The sequence below is a fragment of the Zootoca vivipara genome, chromosome 8, assembly GCF_963506605.1.
Source record: "Zootoca vivipara chromosome 8, rZooViv1.1, whole genome shotgun sequence".
In the NCBI taxonomy this organism is placed as follows: domain Eukaryota; kingdom Metazoa; phylum Chordata; class Lepidosauria; order Squamata; family Lacertidae; genus Zootoca; species Zootoca vivipara.
Genome location: NC_083283.1, coordinates 42,464,204 through 42,476,604, shown reverse-complemented (window position 1 = coordinate 42,476,604; position 12,401 = coordinate 42,464,204).

The following is a 12,401-nucleotide window of genomic DNA, read 5'->3' as shown; positions in this document are numbered from 1 at the left end:
CCTATTAATGTTGTGTAAAATGCCAGAGTTTTCCTCTTAATCATTCTCAACACGTTTAAGACCAAGTGTCCCTTTAAATAATATTTCATTGTTTTACATTTGCTTGTGCAGAAATGATTGGATTTGCAGCTTTATCAGTTAGAACGCCTGTCCTATGAACTGCAAATGGTGTTCTGCCATTGTAGTAATTATCTTCCATCAAGATTTGATCGTGTTATATTTGCAGCTTAATCAAATCATTGTTGTATCATTGATGTACAAAATTCCAAGGACAGGATGATTGTTCTAGATAACTGTGACCATCACCTCACCTACATTTATACTTTAGGCAAAGGCTAAAGGAAACTTGTTTAGCAAATCTCTGAACATTTAAGATTAACAGTCTAATAGACAACTCTGCATCAACCAGATTTGCTTTCCCATTTGTCAGCAACCCTCCAGTGCCGACTAAAAACCTCCCCAAGATCCATGGTATATATTAGTCAAAACATCTTGCCTTCCAGAGCAAATTTGGTTGACCGGGGGGTGGGGTGGGGTCCCATCTAGCCCTCAGGGTGCTCAGAAATTCCTACACTCACCAAGAAACCACAAGCAAAGTCAGCAAGGCTTCACACACTTCATGTTTTGCCTCATATAGACTGATAAGGAAATATGGTGTGTGTTCACATACACACATTCTTTACAGGCAAGTAGAAGGAATGAGATTTCCAAAACTGGCAATTTTCTTCAAGTGTACCACATAATAATAATAATAATAATAATAATAATAATAATAATAATAATAATTTATTATTTATACCCCAGCCACTCTGGGCGGCTTCCAACCAAATATTAAAATACAGAAATCAATCAAACATTAAAAGCTTCCCTAAACAGGGCTGCCTTAAGATGCCTTCTAAAGGTCTGGTAATTGTTATTCTCTTTGACCTCTGGTGGGAGGGCATTCCACAGGGTGGGCGCCACTACCGAGAAGGCCCTCTGCCTGGTTCCCTGTAACTTGGCTTCTCGTAGTGAGGGAACCACCAGAAGGCCCTCGGCGCTGGATCTCAGTGTCCGGGCAGAACGATGGAGGTGGAGACGCTCCTTCAGGTATACTGGACCGAGGCCGTTTAGGGCTTTAAAGGTCACTACCAGCACTTTGAATTGTGCTTGGAAACGTACTGGGAGCCAGTGTAGATCTCTCAGGACCGGTGTTATGTGGTCCCGGCGGCCACTCCCAGTCACCAGTCTAGCTGCCGCATTCTGGATTAATTGCAGTTTCCGGGTCACCTTCAAAGGTAGCCCCACGTAGAGCGCATTACAGTAGTCCAAGCGGGAGATAACCAGAGCATGCACTACTCTGGTGAGACAGTCCGCGGGCAGGTAGGGTCTCAGCCTGCGTACCAGATGGAGCTGATAAACAGCTGCCCTGGACACAGAATTGACCTGCGCCTCCATGGACAGCCGTGAGTCCAAAATGACTCCCAGGCTGCGCACCTGGTCCTTCAGGGGCACAGTTACCCCATTCAGGACCAGGGAGTCCTCCACGCCTGCCCGCCTCCTATCCCCCAATAACAGTACTTCTGTCTTGTCAGGATTCAACCTCAATCTGTTAGCCGCCATCCAACCTCCAACCGCCTCCAAGCACTCACACAGGACCTTCACCGCCTTCACTGGTTCTGATTTGAAAGAGAGGTAGTATACAGTTAGATGTACAGTCTAAGTTCTTGAAGACTTCCTGTAGCCATTTGGTGGGCCACTGTGAGAACAAGATGCTAAATTATATGGGTCATTGGCCTGATCCAGAAATCTCTTCTTATATTCTTGTTTCTTTACTAATGTATGTAGATTAGTCCTAAAAGAAATCCCGGTCTTCTTTCAGTGAGCTTGGGCTGAAAAGCTATCACACAATTTAAATCATTTCCCTATTTCTACTTCTTTCTCTATTTTCCCCCCTTTTATTTTTGATGGTGGGAGAGGAGGAGGCATAACAAAAAGATCACGGGTTACTCGTCGGTGATCAGTGATGGCCATCACATTCCATAGAAGTAGTGTTTCCTAAAAATTGTTTAAATGAGAGCAAAACGTTAGGTGGATTGCACCAGAAAAATATACTGTCAGCTGTGCAGATTTTATGTGTGTGTGAATCTTTTATGTTTCTTCACTAATTTAAGTGTTTAATGTTATGTTCTGAAAGTGTTTGGGAGAATCATCCCTGTGGGTTTATTTACCATGCTCTGAAGCACAGGTTGTCTGCCATTCTCAGCAGACTGTGAAATCCAATTAATTGCATCATATGAATCTATATTGTTTGTTGCAATAGCAACAGTAGGAGAGCTGCTCTTGTTTTGATGGAACTACTTTAAAGGCCTGCTTCTATAGTCTTCACATTTCCACACAGCAGAAGACAAGCTACAAACCAACTAGAATGGAGCACTAACTGTATCATCCCACAGGACTATTCTGGACTATCAGTGACAAAAGGGAAGTGTGGGGGGATGAGAGAAAGGCAAGGCAGCAAGGAGCAGAAGAAGCCATTGAGGATAAGGCCTTATAGCATACTTGTTGCATTCAATGATTTTTCATTGTGTGGACGAGCCTTAAGCCGTCATGATTCCCCTGAGTTCTTTCCATCATTGCAGCCATAAGGAGAATATCTGGAGCCTTTGTATCTTCTACTAATGGTTTGTCATTATATCTGAACCTGGAAAAACTGTGGTTAGTTTAAACTCTGGTTTAGGGAAAACTATATATACACACTTACACATATAACAAATCTCAGTTGCAAGCAACTCTCAAGGCAGCATACAAAATGAATGTCTAAAAGGTGAAATAAACTTGAAGAAAAGAAAAGAAAAAATGGTTGAAAATAACCAGCGAACTGCAACATAGGGGGGAAAAAGGAAAGAAGCATTGAAGGAACCAGCCAGCAGTCATCTTGCAAGAATCTATCAAAAATGTCTTTAAAAACAATCATATTTTTGTTACTTGCTTGTGAAGGGTCATCATAGTGAAAACAGGTGGGCATATATGGAGAACATAGCTCATTTGGTAGAGCCAGGTACGTAGCAAGGAGGGGTGACGGGAGTGGGCGGGCCTGGGTGCCACCCGGGGGTGGTAGTGGTGACACTCAGCCCGCCCCTCCCTGGCCCGCCCCTCGCCTCCGCCCCTGCGCGCCGAGCAGGTGAGCGAGCAAGCGAGAATTTTTACTGGGTGGCAAGGCAACAGCACCTCCCAAGCCGTCCAGTAAAACAACCTTGCTCCGCGGCTTGCCGATGCTGCCACTCCAGCGCTGTACAGATGGTGCTGGGAGCGGCACTGGTGCACTGCCGCTGGCAACCCGTGACACAGCGCACATGCGCAGCGTCACTACGTAGCGCACAAGTGTCGTATGCACTGCTAATAAACAGATTTCTATATGCTCTTTTGACCAATGTACACATTTTTGCAAGCCCCCCCCCCCATACAATGCATTTTTCTAAGTTATTTTCACTGATATATTCACTTTATTCACACTCCTCTAATTTATGCATTTTTCTAAATATTGGTTGACTGGACAACTGCATGGAAAATTTAGGGTAAATGGGATTTTTTTAAGGAAGACTTTGTTTCAGTTCTCATATTGCTTTGGATTTTGATAAATTCAGCTTTAAATGCAAACGGAATCAAATCTCTCCCTCATCTCCAGTGTCAGGCTCAATCCCTGCATTTCAGGGCATTGGACGATGACCCTTGGAGGTTCCTTCTAACTCTACAATTCTATTATTTTTGTTGGCAGATCACATTACATAACAGTCAATGAGTAGAATTCAGCTCCCCTCCCCCCGAGTACAAATTGATTTAGATTGGATTTATTGGACCTAACTAAGTTATGTTCATTCATTTGAGTGGGTCTACTCCAAGTAAAATTTAGTTGAATATAGAGAGGCGAATGTGCATGCATAACAGAGCCCAGTTAACTAAAAAGCAATTTCCAACAGTGGACTCAAGTTGTAGATAAACTGTTCTCCTCAACAAAGGTAATTTTCAGCTTTGACACTTGCTCTGAAATATTTTCTCTTTGATGAAACTCTCTAAAAAGTGAGATGTAGATGTATCACTTGTTTGCCCCAACACTGACAGTGGATATATAGTCAAGCAATACAGCAGTTTGTTCCTTAAGGAATATTGTGCTCCTCAATATCAAATGTGTCGTGATTCCTTAAAACCTAGCTCATGGCATCCCACCTCCATTTGCATCCTTTTAAAACAAAAAAACCTGTGCTGAAATCTTAGCCGCTCCCCCCCCCCTACCCCAACTCATTTATTTCCCAGGGAACTTGAAAATCACACGGGTGATATGTTCCAACAGATATTAGATCATTTTCTTGTTCATTTCTTCTCACTTTTGGCTAAGTTCTTTTTGCAATTTACACATCCAGCAGCTAATGCGCTTACTCTGAACACCCAGAGATGCTGTAATATTATTATCTTTATTCAAATGTTGGAAGCCTTTAAAAACAAGAGCTTTTAAAAAAATCATTCTGGGCTTTTCTTCCTTAGAAAAAGAAGTCGAATGGCATGTATCAGTAGCTTGCAACCCTGGAACCTCTGTCATAAGTCAGGATTGCATAAGCATTTAAGGCCCATAGTGCTATTTTGGGTCAAAAAAAGGTATTTATTTTTATGTCACACATAGCAATTTTTTTCCAGGCTGCAAATGCCCTGAAGGCTCTTCAAACATAGCGCCATGTAATAAAACAATAGTGGGTTCCCAATTCCAAATCATAAAGCTTTGTTGTATGTCTTTGATGGGCCTATCACTTCTTTCATCAAGAGTATATTTATGTCTGAAGCTTACACAATGAACCAGAAACTGCACAGCTGGTTGGCAACTCAAATCTGCCAGGCACTGCACTGTCTTTGTTATTGCCACATTTTCTATGAATAATGGGGCTTAGATCTGCCTTTTTCAACAAAGATGGGCAGTCACCAAAAGATAGTGAAAGAGTACATACAATTGCATGCAGATTGGACTGGCATCAAGCCACCTTTCTGGAGCCAACCTCTGGCTGCAAACTTAGCTGAGTGTCTACAAAGTATACAGCAATGTTCTTTCCCCCATCCACAGCAAATAAGAAGGAAGTAATGTATTCTAATTCATAAAGATGTGGTAAAAGTTTTTGTGCTAGACAGTGGGCCTAGGGCTTGCCGATCAGAAGGTCAATGGTTCGAATCCACGCGACGGGGTGACCTCCCGTTGCTCGGTCCCAGCTCCTGCCAACCTAGCAGTTTGAAAGCACATCAAAGTGCAAGTAGATATATAGGTACCGCTACAGCAGGAAGGTAAACGCCGTTTCCATGTGCTGCTCTGGTTCGCCAGACACGGCTTTGTCATGCTGGCCACATTCGTGTGGCAATGCCCCTAGCCCTCCCCGGAAAAATAAAGACACAGGACACATTGCATAAGGTTAATGGGCGTAAAAGGCCACAACTTTATTGATTACAGATGTAGAGAGGTATTGGCTTAGGCATTGGATCTAACCGTCCATATCCGACTCCAGCCCGCTCTGCTGGCAGTCTGTTAACCTTAAGGGTTAACCACCATTGGATGAGTCCTGCGATGCAGATCAACTAGGAACTCACCCTGGGGCCACCGCTAGGGTCATGCCTTAGGCGCTCATCTACCACGGCTTCGGACATGGCCACGCCCCGGACTCCTTAAGGGAGTACCCTTCAGCATTTTGGGGGAGGTGATGGCAGCAACCTCCCCCCCCCACCTGTAACCTTCCATAGATAATCCAATGCCTACCACCAAAAACCAAAGTTGTGATGAGTTGCTGTGAGGTAGACGAAAACCACCAGGCCAGAGCCAATTTGCCAAGTGGGAAAATTCCTACCAGGCCCCTCAACGGCGACCAACAGTTGTCCATAGCAATGTCAAGAGAGCCTTGCTTAAGGGGAGGGAGGGTGGGAAAACGTCGTGGCTGGTTGTCCGAAGAAGAGAGGCTGTTTCCCGGCCGTGGGCTTGCTTAAATCCGCAAGCCATGCCCCCTTCGAACGTCCCAATTGGACGCGCTGAGGGAGCGCCGAGAGAGCGCCGTGTCCGGGAGCCAGCCAATGGGCTGGGGGGAATGGAGTGCATGAGGAGTGCACGTGGCGCCCACAACCTCCCCTCCTCCTACGGCAGAAGGGACTGACCTGGACGCTGTACGCTGGCTCCCTCGGCCAGCATCGTTAGATGAGCGCCACAACCCCAGAGTCGGACACGACTGGACCTATTGGTCAGGGGTCCCTTTACCTTTATGCTATTATCTAAAGAAAGATGACCTACAGTTTATCAACCTAGATTTGCTCTCTCCCCCACCCCCAGTAAATACTATCCTAAGCAATCTATTGAACAAATTTCAACTCAAAAGAAATAAAACTTGGCTGCAGAATTGTAGTGCAAAACTCAGAGAAGTGCCATTTTTTAAAGGAGTGCTATGTTTCAGTTTGTCACACACATACACACATACACACACATACAGTTTATCACACACACACAGAGGCAACTTTTAGCCATTCTTTTGCTAAAAGCAGGAGTGTCGGTTTCTAGTGTATGCTACTTCTGTAGTCAGTAAATAGTAGGCCAACTATGTGGAGGCTCAGGAAAGCTTGAGGAAATGAAAGAAAGATGCTGTTCATTAGAAGTTTGCAATCAGTTTTTACTATGGAACCTTGCAATCTTGTATCTGCTTTAGTGAATGGACAGCTATAAGAATACGAAGGACAGATTTCGAAACAAAGGCTTTTATTCCTTGGAGGAATCCATATAGCAACCAAGGTTTCCAGATAACTCACCAACCTTCATCACGTGTGCCTCTCATTCACAAGGAGTTTTCTTCTCTCAAAACTGCATGTTTTCACTGCAACCTCCCAGATAAGAGTCAAGGCTGACAGTAGGAGAGGGATGCGCACTTGAAGCATTAGTGGAAACAAGTAATCTCTTGCTAATTATCCTTAACTGATTCTAAATGGCAACAATGTCATGACACAGCAAGCAGCAAAGGGGAAGAAATGGGCTGACTTTGCTATCTGCAAGAAGGAAAAACATCACCAGGGAAAGCAATTCTGTTAGGACATCTATGGTGCTATTAGTAACACTTTTTAATCTTGTACTGGTGTTGTTGTTTTTTCTTAGAGAGGATCCCAGCTGGATTCCACTGAAGGCTCATCTATTTCAGCATCCTGTTCTTACAGGATAACTATGGGAAACTCACAAGCACAAGGACGGACAGTGCTCTCTCCACTTCTGCTCCTTAGCAACTAGTATTCAGAGGCATATCACCTGTGATACTGGAGGTAGTACGCTTACACTATGGATTGTAGCCATTGAGAGCCTATCCTTCATGAATGGCATCCAAACTGATGGATGGCACTATATCTTGTCATAGTGAATTTCATAGTTTAACTATGTGCTTGGTGAAGAAATCTTACTTTTGACTGTCTTGAATCATCTAACATTCAGGTTGGGTGGGGCAGGGGAAGAGACCTCTGTCTTTTCCTCTTCCCTCTGCCACCACTTCAGCAGCAGCAACCAAGATAAGCATATGGGTGGGAGAAGATCTTGGATTAAAATCTAACTTTGAGAATAATTATCAGGCATAGTGCTCACCCCATATTTCACGTTGCTGCTGAGATTTTTATTTTTGAGTGATGAAACTCAATGATGTGGCTAATATAAACCAGTTCACAGGCCCGGCCCTACGTGCAGGCTGGGTGGCGCAGGGCACCATGGCATCGGCCCACCAGGAGGGCGCCGCGAGCTGCGCCCACCCGCTGGCCGACCGGTCCACCGCGCAGCTGCGCCTGCCCGTCCGCCTTCCGCACAGCAGCGCCTGTTGCACCCACGCGGCGCGCGGCACCCACCCGCCCACCGCGCTGGGAAACGGGGCGGGAGGGCGCCGGAATGGGGCGGGAGGGCGCCGAAGGGATCCGGCGGGCGCCGGAGGATCCGGCACACCACGGCGCCGGGAGCGCTTAAGACGGCGCTGCCAGTTCAGAAATTATTACAATGGAGATGTAGATTGAGAAGTGAAGAATAATATTAATATATTGCATCTCTGGGAAATTTTCTTTGTTCAGATGTCATTTCAGAAACAATCAGTTGAATATGACAGGTTTGGGGGGTTGTGTTGACTTTCATTGAGCTGGGAAGGTTGACAGGAAGGGAATTTTCTTTTCTTTCTTTTTTGGGGGAAAAGAATCAGTTAAGTCATAGTCTGCTTTCAACCTCTAGTTGTTTACATTGACCAAATCCTGGGGTAGCCAACATTGTGTCCTCTAGAAGATCACTGGTCTACAACTTCCATCAATCTCATCACACTTGGCCAGTGGTCAGGGACTTTGGGAGTTGTAATCCAGTAAGATCTGGAGGACACCACATTGCCTACCTTGACCAAATTGCACCTTCACCTTTATTCATTACTGAGGTTGTTCTGCTGTACCCAAGCCCTTGACTGTAACCACAAATTGAAGAACTCTCGTTTCACTGGGTTCTGCACTAATTACATCCACCTTGGTGTTCCTTGGGGACGCGGGTGGCGCTGTGGTCTAAACCTTGCCAATCAGAAGGTTGGCAGTCAGAAGGTCGGCAGTCAGAAGGTTGGTGGTTCAAATCCCCACGACGTGGTGAGCTCCCGTTGTTCGGTCCCTGCTCCTGCCAACCTAGCAGTTTGAAAGCACCTCAAAGTGCAAGTAGATAAATAGGCACCACTCCAGCGGGAAGGTAAATGGCATTTCCGCACACTGCTCTGGTTTGCCAGAAGTGGCTTAGTCATGCTGGCCACATGACCCAGAAGCTCAGTCAGTAAAGAGAAATGAACGCCGCAACCCCAGAGTCATTCGTGGCTGAACTTAATGGTCAGGGGTCCCTTTACCTTTACCTGGTGTTCCTTGGTACTGGATTTTTATTTTATTTTTCCTGCTTAGTTTGAATGCCGTGCCAGCTGCTAGTTTCTTGTGAGTCACTGTGTTCCTATTTCAAGTGATACTAACTGGAAGGCCCATTCTGAACAACACTGGAGGCAAAATAGAGACATGGCCACAAACAAATGAAAGTCTGCCAAATTTTGTTGAAGTATTCTTTTGCCACAGGAAAGCTAAAAGAACTTTGGAAAAAGTTCAGTTTCAGATTCCATTTTAATATGTAACACTTCTATTCACATCAGTTATATAAAAGGTTTCTTTTTGGGGGGGGATTTTTAGTAGTCTCTCACTGTATCATTTTTTCGCTCACTAATCAAAACATTCCTCATTGCATTTACAACAGGTTTTTTCAGATCAAATGCTTTTTCACTTAACATTCCATTTATGTGGGCTGTCCTGACCTTTATAGTTCCAAACAGTTCTGCAGTCCATTGCTGAAATATTACAGCAATAATTCAGCACTATTATGCTTAATAAAAAAAACAGCAATATTGTGTGGTTTTGTGCTTCAAATATTTTGTGAGTGGGGAGGGGGGAGATGAATTAGGTGTATTTACTTTAATAATTTAGTAATGAATCTGAGCTGCACAGATGAAAGTGAGAGGTTGTGAGGAAGAGATAACTAATAACATATCTCAGCATGAGGGCAAGAATCTACCCGCTTTAGTACAAGGAGTGAACCACTAAGTGTTGGCAAGAGAGAGAGAAATGTGCCTTGCATTTATCTAAAAAAGCAATAAAAATAAAGGCAGAATAAGACTCTGTTTTTCTTTAAAGCCACATGGCTTGCGCTTGAAACTGCTCCTCCTCTTCATTAAAGCAGGTATTAGATGTGACACGAACAATACAATCCTATGCATGTTTACCCAGAACTTAAGCCCTACATTGAGCTGAATGGGACTTACTTCTGGGTAAGGTAAGTGCATAGGATTGCAGCCTAAATGCATGTTTGCACGTAACCAATTATTAATCAAACTGAGGGAAGCTCACCCATCACTTAATGTTTAAACATATTCAAACAAAATGAGTACCCACAAGCCTTAAGTGTGTAGTGTTGAATTTATTATCTGGTAGGAGACAGTATGTGATGCATTATTGGGCAGTACATGGAAGCATTTTGTTTTTCTGCCCAGTTGGAAAGTTGTGTTTTATAAGGTTGTCTAATAACATTCAATAACATTCAATAATAATAATAATAATAATAATAATAATAATAATAATAATAATAATATTTATACCCCGCCCATCTGGCTGGGTTTCCCCAGCCACTCTGGGCGGCTTACAACAGGAAAATGAAATAAAATAATTAAACATAAAAGCCTCCCTAAACAGGTGTAAGAGACTGAACTAGGATAAGTACAAGTCCATGTGTGTGTATATGTGTGTGTGTGTGTGTGAGAGAGAGAGAGAGAGAGAGACAGACAGACAGACAGACAGACAGACAGACAGACAGACAGAGACAGAGAGTAGTTAGTTACACTGCTGTTTGCAAGGCATTGTGCTGTTTAAGGTGGGTGGATGGCTGCTTGTAAATTAAGTTTAATATTGCCAGGGATTCTTCATAGATCAGCCATTCACTTTGTGACCAGAGGGTGGCTGGGGATTAACTGCATTATGGTTATGGTTCATGGGAATGGCTGAGAGTGAGGTTTGTATGTGAGTCAGTACGGTAGTACCTCTGGTTAAGAACTTAATTTGTTCTGGAGGTATGGTACATTCTTAACCTGAAACTGTTCTTAACCCGAAGCACCACTTTAGCTAATGGGGCCTCCTGCTGCTGCTGTGCCGCCGGAGCAAGATTTCTGTTCTCATCCTGAAGCAAAGTTCTTAGCCCGGGGTACTATCATAGCTGCCAAGTTCTCCCTTTTTTAAAGGGAAATTCCCTCATGCTGAATAGGCTTCCTCGTGAGAAAAGGGAAAACTTGGCAGCTATGGGTACTATTTCTAGGTTAGCGGAGTCTGTAACCTGAAGCATCTGTAACCTGAAGCATTTGTAACCCAAGGTACCACTGTATTAAGGATGGGCTTCGAAAGTGTTACTATGTAGGGAAGTCTGTGTCATGTGACAAAGGTATTTGAGAGCAGAAGCAGTAAAGGAAGGAGTCTAGAAATGTTGTGAAATGCTGAAAAGCTGCCGACTCATTTAGCATGCTGAATCACTGTGACTCATCTTGAGGATGACTCATTCTCTGTACAGTGGTACCTCGCTAGACGAATGCCTCACAAGATGAATTTTTCACAAGACGAATGCGTTTTGCGATTTCAATGGAGACTCGCAAGGCGAAGTTTCCTATGGCGTGCTTCGCAAGACGAATTTTTTTCGTTCCATAGGAACTTCAATGTGTTCCTATGGGAACCGCTTTGCAAAAGGAATTTTTCACAATATGAAGCGACTCGTGGAACGAATTAAATTCGTCTTGCGAGGCACCCCTGTATAAGTATTGTATCTGCTTGCAGACAGAATCAGTGCAGTGACTCTGCGTCTGAGTCTCAGTGTCAGTGTGTGTCCCTGTGCTCTGGAGCCTATGCTCAATGGTAACTCTGTGTATGCTCTGAAGCTAGTTTAATCTTCTGCTCATTAAGCTGTTATTTGCAAACAAGTTTATTTTAACTCAGTAAAGCTTTTATTCTTTTACTGAAGAAAACTCTGTGTTATTAATTAATGCCGCACATCAGTCTGTGCACAGCTTCTGTCTTCCTTATTTAGTTTAGCTGCTAATGATGCTTTAATATTTTTATAATATTTATTGCATTTTGTCTTTGTTGAAAAGACATTAAGTTTTGCTGATGATAATAATGATGCTGAAAATGTGGACCTTTATCACATTTTTTAAATTTTGTTTTCATTTTATATTATTGTGTTTTTTACAAAATGCTGCAAAGTGCTTAGAGGGTTTTTTATTATCAGAATATGGTATATATAAATATTATTCCTGAGCAAGTATGCAGAAGTTAGCACCATAGCTGCCAAGTTATCCCTTTTTTAAAGGGATTTTCCCTTATGCTGAATAGGCTTCCTCGCAAGAAAAGGGAAAACTTGGCAGCTATGCCCCATGGACCATAGCACGCCAGGCACTCCTGTCTTCCACTGCCTCCCGCAGTTTGGTCAAACTCATGTTCGTAGCTTCGAGAACACTGTCCAACCATCTCGTCCTCTGTCGTCCCCTTCTCCTAGTGCCCTCCATCTTTCCCAACATCAGGGTCTTTTCCAAGGATTCTTCTCTTCTCATGAGGTGGCCAAAGTATTGGAGCCTCAGCTTCACAATCTGTCCTTCCAGTGAGCACTCAGGGCTGATTTCCTTAAGAATAGATAGGTTTGATCTTCTTGCAGTCCATGGGACTCTCAAGAGTCTCCTCCAGCACCATAATACAAAAGCATAAATTCTTCGGCGATCAGCCTTCTTTATGGTCCAGCTCTCACTTCCATACATCACTACTGGGAAAACCATAGCTTTAACTATACGGACCTTTGT